Source organism: Protopterus annectens, chromosome 2.part1, assembly GCF_019279795.1.
Source record: "Protopterus annectens isolate FY-2018-M chromosome 2.part1, PAN1.0, whole genome shotgun sequence".
In the NCBI taxonomy this organism is placed as follows: domain Eukaryota; kingdom Metazoa; phylum Chordata; order Ceratodontiformes; family Protopteridae; genus Protopterus; species Protopterus annectens.
Window position 1 is genome coordinate 1,252,403,286 of NC_056729.1, and position 13,329 is coordinate 1,252,416,614.

Sequence of the window (13,329 nt, forward strand, 5' to 3'; positions counted from 1 at the left end):
GGTGGAATTCTTAAAATGCTAGAAGCACCGCCCTTAGTTTCAGGACATTGATATGCAAATTGGCCTCTGCTGATGACTAAGTGCCTTGGACCGTCTGTCCCTGAAAATGCCTCCCCCACCCCATTAAGAAAGCATCCATGGTCACTGTGGCCTTGGGCTGTGGGGGCAAAAATGGTTGACTCCATAGAGATATGCCTGGCTGCATCCATCAAAGTAATTCCTTCTTGCATAGATTCGTTAAAAAATTTGGAAGATAATGGGTGAGTTAACATTGGCCATTGTGTTAATAGAAGCCACTGAAGTATTCTCATGTGTAGTCTTGCTAGTAGGACAATTGTTATTGTTGAAGCCATAGACCCCAATATTTGAAGGACTGCCTGAGTGGGCACCTTGTTTCGGGGGAGTATTGCTCAGATCTGAGAAACAAGTCCTTCCAATCTCTTGATGAGGTAGGAAGACCATGCAAGATAGTGTGTTCAGCATTGCCCCTATGAATTCCAAGGACTGGGCCAGGGTCAGCTGACTCTTCTCCATATTTATAGAAATCCCTAAATGCTGTGCCTGTAGTAGAGAGTACTGTCATGCCATTATCAGTCAACACTTGGTGGGAGCAGTGAGAAGCCAATCGTCCAAGTATGGAAACACCCAGAATCCCTGCAATCTCAGGTGAACTGCTACCACTGCCATGCATTTGGTAAACACTCTGGGAGCTGTAGAGAGTCCAAAGGGCAGTGCACGAAACTGGTAGTGATTGGCTCCCAGTCGGAAGTGAAGGAATCTACTGGATCGCTTGTCCATCTTTATATGGTAATACACATCTCAAAGATCTATAGAGGACATCCAATCATCTTTTTCCAGGAAAGGAAGGATAGACTGAACTGTGACCATCTGGAACTTTGTCTGCTTGTCAAACTTGTTTAAGATGCTGAGATCCAAAATGGGCCTCCAGTCCCCTCTCTTTTATGGCACTAAAAATAACCTTGAGTAGAACCCGGATCCTATCTGGTCTGGTGGGACTATTTGGATGACTCCTTTTTGAAGAAGATTTAGAACCCCTTGAGCTGCAGATTCCCTTTCGCCGGGTGGAATGTCAGGAATATGTTTTGGAGATTTGGGGTGAAGATTGAAGGCGATGTGATAACCTCTGGTAATAATCTGCTGCACCCAGGAGGCTGAGGTGATATTTTTCCAGGCGTGTTGGTGGAGTGAGAAACGTCTCCCAACTGCTTTCAGAGGAAAGCAATCGGGCCATTCTTCAGGAGCACTGGTAGGGCTGGCCAGAGAAAGAATCTCTAGATCCCTGATTGCGTGGACCACCCCCTGCCCCAAAAGGGGCATCCTCTAGAAGAGTTACCCCTCTGCCCCATGGGGTATAATCACCATGTGTGTCTCAGAAAGGACCCTGGGACTTCTTTTTCCCACTCCTTTGATTCCTAGAGAAGTATTATTGGGGATTGGAAAAACAGACACCTATGGCAGGCAGGGTCATACCATCCTGCTCACACCTGGTTAGCATGTCTTTCACTTTGGATCTGAAAAGGGAGGAAGGTTCAACTGGAGCATCAAGGAAGGAAGCCTTGAAAGGGTCCACAAAGTCACAGAGGCACATACAGGCACGACGTCTCATGACAACGTCTGCACCCGCCAATCTAGCCGCCCCTTTGGTTGCATGGGAGACCAACCTCATGGAAGAGTTAGAGATGGACTCTAGGGTTGCGAGCTGCAAGGCTACCTTATCCTAGACCTCATCAGATACAGCTCCTGCTAGTGTTCCAGAGAGCTTCGTGATGAAATCTGTCTGGAGCCTAATGAAATGTGCTAGATAATTCAGTGACTGAATGGTAAAGGTCAAAGAGATGAACATCCACTTCCCTAGTCTGTCCAACACGGACTCCTTGTTTGGGGGATAAACAGCACAGCCCATCATGGAGAGCTCTTTCTTTGTTGCTGCCGCCACCACCATAGCATCTACAGGCAATCCTTAAGACCAATGAGGGCTATCTTTGGGGGGACATAAGAATTTATCCAGTCTCTGGGGATAGGCTCAATAGAGTCAGGCTTTTTCCAGGCGCGCTGCCTGATGAGCTGGGTGAGCTCATCACCAGGCGGGGTTACCCAGGCAGGAGAGGGCCGGGTACAGAAGGCCTGCAAGAACACAGAGTCCTCGGAGGAAGGGTTTGTGGACTTCCAATCTCCTCGCTCTTTCAAAATTTCAAGGATGTCTCTGAAGGAAACATCTTCAGGAGGAGATTTTTGGGACCCTTACCCTTCATCATAGTCCATGTCTTCCATGAGAGACTCTTCAGGGGCATCTATGTGCTTCCTCTTGCATGTTCTCTTCCTCAGAACTTCCTCGGCAGAGGCTTTCGACGAGGACTCGGGAGAGAGGGGGCCCTGTTCAAGGGTATCTTGAGGCTCTTGTACCCTGTGTTCTGGAGTAGCAGACTGTGTCAACTGAGGTCTAGGAGGAATGTACATATGGTGTTCTGATCCCTAAGGGGCCAGCTGAGTGCCTGCAGTGGCCAGTGCCTTTTCCATTGCCTGAAAAGCAGGCCCATCTGAAGAGGGATGGGAGGCCGGAACCGACAGGAATAACCTCAGAACTGGGGTCACATCCCGCTCTGACAGACCCACTACCAGGAGAGGAACCTTGAAGGAACTCAGTGCTGCAGCGGTCATTGGGGCTGCAGCACATGGTGCAGTAGAAAAAAATCTGTCCGGGCTGGGACCCTTGGTGCTGACGGCTCTGAAGGAGTCGATGTTCATAGGGTGATCATCAGTGCCACAGATGAGGATGCAGTTGGAACCATGACAGCTGGAACCGAGAAAGGCATCACAGCTGGGGGCTTTGGACCCAGAAAGGTCGAAGGAGGAGTACAAGATGGAGTCTGTGGAGAGAACTCCTCTGTTCCAAATGGGATAGAGGGTTTACTAAGATAAGACAACCCCCTAGTTGTCACGAGTTGATCCACAAGTCTGACCATGTCTAGTTCTGATAGGCTTCTGGAGGATCTGGTGGATATCCCCGTTGGGGAGTGTGGACATTCCAAGAAGGGACTATATGGCTGTCCTGAGAAAGGATTCATCGATGTGGAGTATCTGGTCTGAGGTATGGGCTCTCCCTTTGACACCAAGGTCAATGGACCTGTAGAAAATGCAGTATGGAGGGGGGAAGTGACCGGAATTGGAGACTGTATTGTTTGGGTTGAAGGTAAAATCTGGACAGGTGTAGTCATGTTCAGTACCATGGTAATCAGAGCCAAGGTAATCGGTACCGATATAGTCTTATCAGACTTTGGTTCAGTAGTTGGCATCAAAGTAGAAGACTCAAGTCCCAGAGCCGATGGAGTTGAAGGCAATTTAGTAGTCATAATGAGTCGGTTCCATTGTCTACACTGAGGAAGGGGTTCTGAGCCCTGGAGCTAAGGGAACTGAAGACAATTTTGGAAATTTAGGTCTAGGCTCTAAAGACTTAGATTCTGGATCTTTAGGAGAAGAGGAAACTGAATGGCTTCTCTTCTTGTGATCTTTTCTGGGAGTGGGAGAACCCTCCTGTCACAGAAAGAACCCCAGAGAAAGGAGATTTGAGTAGTCCTTTAAGAATAAATTTATTGCATCTCTCTTCAGTGTACAGCTACTAAAGCCAAACACAAATATTACATGGTGGTTGAACAGTCAGATGAGGTACATTTAAGCAATATACACAAGAGGAATGTGCATCCAAATTCGGCATTTTACAGGCACACTGGTCACAAGCTTTACACCCAGTGGTCCCTTTCTTGTTCGCCATAACCACAAAAAGTCAAGGCCACTAGACCTGCAAATACCACAATATCAACAAGAAAACCTACAAAACTATAACAATATAGCAACCAAACACACACTTTTTTTTAAATATATAAAGAGAGAGAGAGAAAAGAGAAGAAAAAGAGTGCTAACAATGGTATCCCGAGAATACCAAAGAGGATATGGGTGGGAGCTACCAACAATGGTAGAGAGGCTATACCAGAAAAATGGTAAAGGGGAGGAAGAACGAGGCACTTTACCGGATAAGGGATAGCGAGAGGTATTTATCTATAAACGATAAAGGTTCAACAACAATACAAAGTTTTATCAACAAGCAAAAAACCACTTATCTGAGAATGAAAGGCTTGACACATCCTGACCAGTATATGGCAAATGAGATCTGAGGTAATGGGGAGAGAGGCACTATGGGTAATCTTTGCATAAGAATTTTTTGGCTGACTCGAGCTTGGTACAGCAGCCAAGTCAGAACCGAAGATCATTTCCGAACCCATTAGTAAGGAATGGATGAAGATTAACAACATGCAATGACCTGAGTTAACACAGAGTACAGCATGGAAAATAATGGGATTGTAACAACATGGGGTTATCTTTAGGGGTGGATTGGAAATATAGTGGTCCGCCAGGGGGAAGCATCTAAATTGTAAAAGTGGAAAGTGGTGGAATGCAGGCCAAGCATTAGTAGACACAATGAGCAATGGGACAAGCCAAAATGTAGAATATTTATTTTATTTTTATTTATTTTACATTTGTTGACCGGGCTAGTCTAACTGGAATTAGATCCATTTTCAGTAGAGGCCCGGGGAGAAAAGCTCCAGCACAGTTAATATTATACAGTAAAAAATAATAAGTTCAAAGTAGTAAAATAGCTCTAAGCAGTTACAGCCATATACAGATAAAAAAATTATAAGTTCAGACTAGTAAAATAGCTCTAAGCAGTTACAACCATATACAGGCACACTATATGACTGTAATAATTGTCACAAATTCAAAGAATTATAATGATAATTAAAAAAGGGTCTAAACAGATTACATAGATACAGATAAGGTACAGTTGTCATTTCAAGCATACTTAGCTCATGCTGAGGTGATATGGAATGCAATAGAAATAAGAATAAATTAGTAGTTTTCTAGTGGAAACAGGATAACCAAGAGTATATACTGTTGATAAATTATATAAATGTATCATATGATACAGTGAGATGAAGATATATAGGAAGCAGCAAGAGTATGTAAGTAGGTGGAGTATACACTTGTTATGAGCAGAGAAGACATTTAGTCAGGGGTTAGTACAAGGACAAAGCCAGTGAGAATTGAGAAATTGTTTTATTTTTAGTTTAAAGAGCCTAGTGGAGGTCAGAGATAGGAGTTCAGAGGGAAGTCTGTTCCAGTGTTTGCCTACGGAGTTAGAAAACAAGGAATCTCCAGCTGTGTTGTTGGATTTGTTGATAGTAATAAGTGGCTTATTAGAGGAGCGAAGGATCTTAAGATTGTTGTAGGGGGTAATGAGGGTAGTCAGTATAGGTGTATAGGTGGGGTAGTGCAAGCTCTTATGGACAATAGTGAGTTGTTGAGATAGTATCTGGTTATGAAACTCTAGCCATCCTAGTTGTTTTAGGTTGTTGCAGTGATGTGTTTTGAAAGGAGATCCTGTGGCAAATCTAGCAATGGAGTGATAGGCAGTAGCAAGTTTGTTTAGATTGTTTTTTGAGAGATTGGTGAATATAGGTGATGCATAGAGTAAGGTAATGATTAAATGAGTTCTAGCTATAGCAATTTTGTTTGTAGGCATAAGGAAGGGTTTGATTCTGTAAAGGGATCCCAGTTTTTTATTTACTGTTTTTATAGTGATGTTAGTATGAGTGTCAAAGTTTAGATTATTATCTATGGTTATTCCAAGAAGTTTGGTAGTTGTGTCTGGAGATATGAGAGTCCCATTGTTGGATGTAGAGTAAAGTGAAGAGGGGCAGACCTATGAGTAGGAGTAAAGAGTAGGAGTTTGGTTTTTTTAGGGTTAAGTAGAAGGCAACGGTTTAAAAACCATTGTTCCACTGTATTAAATGCATTTTGTGTAAGGGAATGTAGCTTGGTAGCGGTATTAGCTGAGCAAATAATAGTGGAGTCATCTGCATATTGGATGCAGGTAGCATGTGGGATTGCTAGGTGGAGGTTATTAATAAAAATGGAGAATAACAATGGGCCTAAAATGGAGCCCTGGGGGACACCAAGGGAAATAGGGAGGTGAGAAGATAGGTTACCCTCCCATAGTACTGCTTGTATATAAAACTAAAATAATAAAAAAATAAATAAATAATAATAAATAAAAAACTAAAAACTGAAAAAACAGGGCCACAGGGTGCCGTTGGCGCTGGGTGGCTTACGAAGGAGAAAGCTGTGGAGGGAAAGGCTTGGGGAGTGGACACATGGACAATATATGGAAAAGGGCAGTCCACCATGTGGGAGACCTGAAAAAAAAACAGCCCACCTGCAGGAATTATCCAAGTGAGGCATCAGGGAGTGTTGAAGGCAAAATGACAAAGTTGCCTCAAATAAAAGTGCAAACGGTTCATTTACAATAAACCTGCAATTGCTGGGGGTAGAAGTCTGGCACCCAGGAATCAGGAAATGCTGGGATTTATATATTAACTGCATGGATGGAAAAAGCAAGGGGGTTAGACCTGGAATCCAACACCACTAACATAATAAAAGGAGGAAAATAAATAAATAAAAGAGTGTGAAAACATATGCTGAGTTGTGGAGGAGGTGCCAAATCTAGTAATAGTAATATTACTCCCGGTTTTCATGCTGGTTCATACTTGTGGGTCCCAGCCCTTTACAGCGTCTCTCCCACTCTTGATATCCACAGTTCACTATTTAAGCCAGGTCCATAGCTCTTTACATTCCATGGACACCACCTGAAATATTGGAGCTATTTTCATTTATACACCATTTTCCCAGTCTGTCCCATGTTCAACTGACCCCTAACACATATTTTGTTCCCCTCCCCATATGCCGTCTCCTCCACCTCTACTAAAACTTAGGCTGGAATTTATCTGTTATACATCTGGACAGTCCTTATCAAGTCTACGAGGATACCCAGATATGAGCTCAAACGGTCCACCGAGAGCACCCAGAACAACCAGTATAATATGAACTCAAGAAGCTGGCTAAAGATCCATTCTCCCAGCTATTAGCAGGCTATACAGTCTTTTTAAAGACTTTTAAAGACTCTTTGGATACAGTCTTTTTAAAGACTAGACAGGCCCATGAGGCCAAATTTTTAGGAATGCAGTCCCTCTCAAACAACATAGGAAAGAAGGGGGAATCTAGACACCAGTAGGATACAAGGCATCAAATAGGTGGATGAATCCTTATTAATCCATGCCTACCCTACACTAGTGAGTAAGCCTCCTCTTAGATTATGCATATAGATAGAAAAGTCATCACAGGAGGCAATAGATTAAAATCAGTTACTGATACAGGCTCAGACCCCAGACATCAGTGACATTTTTCATTTTATGCTAGTGAAAAATGTATAATGAGGGATCAATACAATACTAAGAAATATTTAAAATGGACAAAGAAGAACCCAGCATAAATAAATAAAACACTTCTTTCCATTAGGTTAACCAAAAGTGATAAGAAACTGATAAAGCAAACAAACTGAGTTTATATGTTTAATGCATAATCCTGAACTGCGCATCTGTACATAAAACAAAAGAGAAATACAGAAAGATACAGAAAAAAAAAACTAAGTCCCTCTTTTGCTGCACTGAGCGTGTGCAGCATGAATCCTAGCAGAAGGGAGGGAAAACTCAAAAAGCATGTATCAGTAGCATTGTTCATCTAGGATAAGTTTCAGCTGTCTGTGTCAAACAGGCTGTGCAACTTATTTTATGCATACATTGCAGATTGTATGTTGTCCTCTCTCATGACAGCCTATAATTTGTGTATCTGTACATAGAAAGACAAATCTGTAGACATTAGATTAAGTCCAGACTTACAGATAAAGTATTCCATTCCAGAACATTTCCAGAAGTATGATATTGTAGGGTTAATGTCTTGAACATACACTTGATATAATTCAGCCCCATTATAGTAGAAATCAATATTGTATAAATTCATAAGGAAATTTTTAACAACCTGCTGGGTATCTGGAAATGTAAATGTGCCCAGAAACTGAATGTCCAGACAATGTAACAGCACATACAAGGTTAACAAAACAATCTACTGCTCAGCTATGCATGGAAGAAGAGCTGAAGCACGGAAAGTATCATTAGTCCTTAGAAGACTAGGCTTTTAAAGATCATCACATATCAATAGTTGAACCTGTGAAAGGGGAGGCTCCATGGGCAGACATGCTAGTCAAGAGATTAAACTTGATAGGTGAATATGAAAAGCCAAATATTGCCAAAAACAGTGGTACAGAAACCCTGAATAGGCCCTGAGTCTTACTATGATACCAGATATCAAATCTTTCTTATTTACCTGTATAACATTTCCTAGGAGTTTCTTTGCCTCCTTTAACATATGCTGCACATCCTCAGAAAAAAATGTACCTGAAAGGTATTAAAATAGAATCTTCCAGGAAGTCATTTTTAATTGTTTGAGGATGAGATTTATCAAACACCTCTAGTCTTGTATGAATAGAGACACTGTGCAAAGAAGCTTATGGTAATTGCCCTGGGCCAATTCCATAAAAAGGAAGAAACACTGTTGTCTGGGCTAGAAGAAGTCACCAGAATAATTATTTGAGAATTCTTCTGAAGCTTTAGAATGACCTTTGATCTCAGTGGAAAGGTGGAAGCACATTCAGGAAATTCCCATCCAAGGGAATGAAAACATCTGTTTTCCAGGCCCACTTGCAAGGAATCCCAGTGCAGAATTTCTTTTATAGTCTGTTTTGAAAGGAGGTAAATGGATCTAGTAGAGGAGTTCCCCATAACTGGATCAATTCCTGAAAGACCTCCTTATAAAGTTTCCATTCATGAGGGTCTGTGCTGGTCCTGCTCAGCTTGTCTGCCACAAGATTTAGCTCCGACAGAATGTAAGAAGTTTGGAGGATTAAACAGTGCTAAATTGTTATATATATATATAAAGCTTCCATAGCCACCCTGCAAAGAGGGTAAAATAGAGTACCCCTGTTTGTTTATGTACCACATTATTGTGATGTTGTCTGTGATCACATGAAGTGGCCTTGGAGGCCACAAATAATGCAGAGAGTTGATAGCATGAATAACAGGTAACATCTCTTTGACACTGATGTGCTTTGGCCCACCCTGCTTCTTCCATTTGCCTTTCACATTTATTTCTATAGACACAGCTCCCCATGCAAAATCCAATGCATCTGTTGTTACAGTTTGTGTAGGGGTAGAGAAAGAAAAAGGAGACCTGGATTCAAGGATACCTGATCTCTCCATCAGAGAAATTCTCTCATCACAAAACTCAGCACGGGAACCTGAAATGTCAGGGAGTGAAGCTGTTTGGACCATATTGTTTTCAAAAAGCATTGATATTTTTCCACATGTCATCTGGCAAGGAGAATAATGAGAACCATAGAAGTCATGAACCCTAGGATCCTAAGGTATTTTGTTGCAGAAGTCTGAGACTGAATGGAGATGCTCATGAATAATTCCACATATAGGTCTACTTTTTCTTGAGGAAAGAGTGCCTTTCCTATGAAGGTATCTAGAAGGCACCCTAGGAACACTATCCTGTGAGAAGGAGACAAGGGGGATTTTTGAATAAAGACCTGGAATCCTAGATTGATAAGAGGATTTTTTATCCATGTAAGGGATTCCTGACAGTTTGCAGAAGCCTCATTAAATATAAGTAAGTCATCTAAATAAGGATAAATATAAATATCTGCACTTGTGATGGTAAGCATTTTTCAAGTCTAGTGTTACCAAAGACATTTAGAGGAGAAATGAGAGGTAACAAGGCTTGTAGAGAGACAACATTTTAATTTTGAAACTTTCACAAACAGGTTGAAAAGGAAAAGTTCCAGAATTGGTCTCCAAGAGGGAAACGTCTTTTGCACCACCAAATTCTTGAATAAAAATCTCTTCTCCATTGATCTGGGGGAAATTGTTCTATGACTCACATCAAAAGAATTTGGTTGATGACTGGAAAGTCTCATTTGGAGGATGATGGGAATCCCCTGGAGAGGAGGGAGGCTTTCCCACTGCCATATGTTATCCTCCTGAATAACTCTTAGAACTCATTTGTTTGACACAGTCTGATGCTAAGGAGGATGGAGAAGGGACAGGCTCTGAGACAGGTTTAAAGTACCGCCAGGGAGATGAAGGGGATGAAGGAAAGAGGAATGGCACAATGGTCATTCCATGTTATTGGTCTGTCCCTTTTTCTTGGTGATGGTAGAATTCTGCTCAAAGCTAGGTTCATACCTGCCTCAAACACATATTCCAAGAGCTGCACCATGTCTGTCTTCAGAAAGTCCACAGAAGTACTTCTCAAGTCATTTACACCCGCATACATTATTAACTGTGCCATATGTGTACTTGTGGTACAAGGACTTGAGTGCATACATGATGTGGTGAAAAATGGCACCTGATAGGCAACCGCCAGTGACTCTGTCCTTACGCAGCCTGATGAGTAGCACATCAATGTATCTCAATATGGAGTCAGCTATGACTAGGATATTAGAACATTTGGAGGTTTGCTTTATGGGCTTTTGAATTGAGTCAGTGTGACATTCAGATGTATATTTTATCTCAGGTGCTGCCTTGTGTGTTTATGAGGTTGCTGAGGGTAATTGTTTCTTAGGTAATGTTTAGGAGGCCTTTGCAGTTGAGATAGATTATTAGTTTTAAGAGGCTTAGCATATGTATATGTGTTTGATCTGAGTTGTGTGTGCCTGGTCTAGAGTGATGTGTGGTGCTGACCACTTACTTGTTAATTCTCATAGTTTTAGAGCTTTGCCTCCAGTAGTTACCGTATTTCTCCATAAATAAGACCTAGCCAGAGAATAAGGCCTAGCATGGTTTTCCAGGGTGGTCATGATATAAGCTCTACCCCTAAAATAAGCCCCAGTTAAGATAATTAACAGCACATGATGGACATGTTGAATTATAAAATAATAATAATATTATTGACACCTGTTAACTGAGGTTGCCATAATCTGCTCACCATTTTCAGACCATTCAGAGACCCAACTTCTTCTCTTTGCAGGAAGTTTTAAGATTCTTTCCCCGGGAGTCCTCCACGATTTTTACTGTAACCCTAATCCTCACTCACACTTGACATTTGAGATCCTTGGCCCATAAACATTGGCAAGTGTACTTTGATTGGTCAAAGTACAGACAATGCAGGTAAAACATGCGCACTTGATAAAGAACGTGTGTGGTTGTGTCTTCTTAACTGTCACCATTTTTGTTGCCACTCCTGTATCGTAAGTCTTCAATTAACCCCCCCAGACAAGGTGAGTGAAAAAAGAATGAGCTATTCCATCGTGTACAAGAAAGTAAAAACAAAATGAAAACTCCAGCAAAGCTAGACCTTCCAATAAGTGACTTCCCAAACCTCTTGTATCAGAGGCACTTGGGATATATGCAAATGATCCTTATGAACATCAGGTGTTTCAGCTAATTGGAAATTCTGAATGCCAATTACTTGTTTCATTGTTTTAATGGACAATTTCAGGCCAGTAAAGCCAAACCGCACTAGCTGTCGATATGCGTATTTCGGCCTTGTTATGAGCTCATCAGCACAGCACAAGCAGAGTGTTTGACTAAGCATTAGAAACACAGGGCTGTTATACCCAGCTGATGTCCATTATCATTAGGATCATTGTACACATGTAACACACCTACCCATAATGCATGCTGTGCATGTTTGGTGTAAGAGCACGCACATCTCACTAATGTGATTAGCAGCCTCAAACACATGCAATACCCAGACCATCTCAAACAAATGTGGCTAGACTGTAGTGACCATTGGATAGGCACAGTTGATACTCAATATGCACATAACATACACATCTATGTCATATACAGAGCATTTTAACATGCTACACATAATGGATTCCCAAACCCTCTGTAATGACACACTCCAGTATCCAAAATCTCATCCACACATTACACAGAATATACCTGAGGGGTAAAGGCCTATCCTGGGGCATTTAAACACTCTGCAACACACTACACATTCATGGCAGGGAATGCTCCTTATTGGCCTCCTTACAAAATCACGTAACAACTAGTTGTGAAATGGTGAATTTAGCCAAGGTAGTACAGTTCAGGCACAGCATGATTTGTGGTGGTTTGTGAAACATTTGTAGCCTTGAGTGACCACCTGATGCCTCATGATGATGGCCTATGGTACTATACCCTTCCAGTTATTGTAATCACAGTACTACACATAGCTGTCATTGCTGCACACCATAATGATGCATGTGTGCACAAATATGCACCTCTAAACAGTATGCATACAAATCACCATTTGCACAACTGACACATATATGTCTTGTGATGCTATTGAGTGGCTAGGTCATATGACACATATTGGGTATGTGTAGTGTTTAAATATGCAGTTGTGTTTTAGCATACCATGTCATGAATGAGACTGGCATGTCCACAATATGATCTACACTCACCATAAGTACTGCACATTGGGTATGTGGCCAAATGGTATTCCATCAGTTATCCATGCACCACTGATGATGTTGTGTGAATGCTCATCATGCATTTGCTAAAAATTGTGTCCACAATTAGCACATGTCCACAATTATTTGCTAAATACACAGAGGCTGTAATCAGCATTGGATACTTATCTGACACACAGATACACATCCAGCAATGGTATGTACACCTGTGAGTTATGGTGCACAGTACATCACCGGGTTATGAATACCTGCACAACAATGTCGTGTCCATGTATGCATTGTGTTCCAGGGGGAAGGCCATCACCGAATAACAAAACACATGCATCAAAGCCATGTATACTGTTAGTAACAAGGATTGACTACACTTGCACTGCAGGCTGTTGAGCAACATATGTCCTGCACGCTGACAGGTGTGATATGACTGTTTTGCTTGTGATACTGTACTCCACCATCACCTGCTATTGTGTATGTTCTGTGATTTCTGGTGTTGTGTGTGTCTGCTTTCGGGAGGAGTGTAGTTTTGTGTGTGTGCATGTGGTCTGAAGTCATGTTCAGGTCTTAAAGTGTGTTTCCTGTTTTCCGCTCACAGGTGGGGCTGGTTCAGTACAGCAGGGAACCTGATGTCACTGAGACAGACAGTGATCATGAGGATAGGTATGTTGAGGCACAGGCAGGTTTGTCAGGGTCTGTTGCTGGTCCACCAATTGACAGTACACAAGTCTCCACCACATTCATTCACACAGTCATACTGCCTGTACATCCATCAACACCATTGCCCTTAGCTGAGTGAGTGTACGGTTGGCACTGGCCAGGACAGTGTGGTATCTATGGCACATGTATCAGGACACAGCAGCCATAGCCAGATTTCTGGAGCAGTACGACATAGGCAGAATCTCAGGGGT